The sequence below is a fragment of the Penaeus chinensis genome, chromosome 42 (assembly GCF_019202785.1).
Source record: "Penaeus chinensis breed Huanghai No. 1 chromosome 42, ASM1920278v2, whole genome shotgun sequence".
NCBI lineage: Eukaryota > Metazoa > Arthropoda > Malacostraca > Decapoda > Penaeidae > Penaeus > Penaeus chinensis.
In genome coordinates, this window is record NC_061860.1 from 7,967,474 (window position 1) to 7,969,973 (window position 2,500).

The following is a 2,500-nucleotide window of genomic DNA, read 5'->3' on the forward strand; positions in this document are numbered from 1 at the left end:
ACGCTGTTTGCAATCTATTTTATAACCAATTTTCCTTTTCATTTATTTGCTTAACGTTGTTTTTCTTAATTCAGACACTTTAATGTATGAAGACTTTGGGTGAGAGAGAAAGAGAGAGAGAGGGAGAATTTCTAATACTATAGTAAATCAATATCAGTTGTTGTGGTGGTATATCTTCTACAAGAGAGAGAGAGAGAGAGAGAGAGAGAGAGAGAGAGAGAGAGAGAGAGAGAGAGAGAGATAGAGAGAGAGAGAGAGAGAGAGAGAGAGAGAGAGACAGACATACAGACAGACAGAGAATATGAGAGACAAAGGCAAACAGAGATAGACTGAGAGCAACCACCCAAATAAAAAAGGGAATAACAAATTCTTTAAAAATCCGGGTGCTACTTTTCCATTTCCTGTACACTACCTTACGGCTATGTACAATCCGACACCGAAAGATCTATTCTTTTATTTTGTCTCTGCAACCACCATTATTACAACGAGTAATGCTATGTACTGCTCTCTCTCTGCTACTCTCTCTCTCTCTCTTTCTCCTTCTCTCTCTCTCTCTCTCTCTTTCCTTCTTTATCTCTCTCTCTCTCTCTCTCTCCGTCTCTCTCTCTCTCTCTCTCTCTCTCTCTCTCTCTCTCTCTCTCTCTCTCTCTCTTTCTCTGTCTGTCTGTCTATCTATCTGTCTATCTATCTATCAATCTATCTATCTTTTTTCGTCCTATCTCACCTCTCTTCTCTCTTTCAACTCTATTCTCTCTCTCTTCCTCTGCACATCTTTTCTTTCCTATTCTCTCCTGCTCTACTGCTGCTTCTCTTTTCCTCCTATCTTATCTTGTTTTCCTGTTCCCCTGACTCTCTTCTTTATCTTTTTCTCCTCTCCCCTTTCTTTTTCATTTATTTCTTCTCTTTCTTTACACCCAACATTTTTTTTTCTACCAACTGCCCATCCCTCTTCTTCTTTATCCCTTTCCTTTTCACCTCCTCTTCCCCTTTCCCTCCCTATCTTCCCCCTTTCCTATCCACCCCCTCTCCTCTCTCCCATCCACCACCCAACTCCCTTTTCCCTCTCCTTCTATTCCCATCAACCTCCCCTTGCTTCCCCTCTTGCACCCTTATCCCTATCCTTTTCCCATTCTCCCCCTCTCCCTCCAACATCCCCCACCCCATACCTCTTCAACCCTCCCTTTCTCCCCTCCTCCCTTCCCCCCGCGCCCCTACCCACCACGTCCTCTACCTTCCCTTTCTCCCCTTCCTCCCCTCCCCCCCAGCCCCCTCCACACCACCTCCCTATCCCTTTCTTTCTCCCCCTCCTTCCCTTCCCCCTTCCCCCTCCCCCCCACTTCCTCTCCATCTCTGAAAATGAGCGAAAGCCAGAGTATATTCCACGCTTACTCCAAGCAAAGCACCGAGAAATATGCACAAACACTGGCCTGACCCTTGTTGGTCTGACCTCGCCTTGAATATTTCACTCACAGACGTTTAGGACAAACGTAGTTTTCTCTCTCTCTTTCTCTCTCTCTTTCTGTTTCTCTCTCTGTCTCTGTCTCTGTCTCTCTCTCTCTCTCTCTCTCTCTCTCTCTCTCTCTTTTATCTGTCTATCTATCTATCTTTCTCTCTCTCTCTCTCTCTCTCTCTCTCTCTCTCTCTCTCTCTCTCTCTCTCTCTCTCTCTCTCTCTCTCTCTCTCTCTCTCTGCCTCTCTCTCTTTCTCTCTCTCTCTTTTATCTGTCTATCTATCTATCTATCTTTCTACCTCTCTCTCTCTCTCTCTCTCTCTCTCTCTCTCTCTCTCTCTCTCTCTCTCTCTCTCTCTCTCTCTCTCTCTCTCTCTCTCTCTCTCCCTCTTTCTCTCTCTCTCTCTCTCTCTCTCTCTCTCTCTTTATCTCTCTCTCTCTCTCTCTCTCTCTTTCTCTCTCTCTCTCTGCCTCTCTCTCTTTCTCTCTCTCTCTTTTATCTGTCTATCTATCTATCTATCTTTCTACCTCTCTCTCTCTCTCTCTCTCTCTCTCTCTCTCTCTCTCTCTCTCTCTCTCTCTCTCTCTCTCTCTCTCTCTCTCTCTCCCTCTTTCTCTCTCTCTCTCTCTCTCTCTCTCTCTCTCTCTCTCTCTCTCTCTCTCTTGACCCCGAAAGTCTGGGCGAAGAATGTTGGAGGTATAGTTTCAGTGTTAGAGTGAATTTATGTGTGAGTTTTGCGTGGCGGTTGGTGTGTGGGGGAGAGGGGTGTGTGGTGGAGGAGGGGGATAGGGTTCACGTGTGGGAGGAGGGGGGGGGGAGTATGCGTTGAAGGAGGGGGTGGGCTGAGCATGCGTGTGGACGGGGCTGTGTGTGTATGTGTGTGTGTGCGAGAGATTTGTGTTTGTGAATATATCTGTGTGCGTCTGTGCGTGTTAGATATGTTATGACGAGAACACAGGCTGTGTTGGCGTTCTTGCAGACCTTGTAGAGGATTGTATGCATATCTTTATATGTATGTGTGTGTGCGTGTGTGTGTGTGTATTCCCATG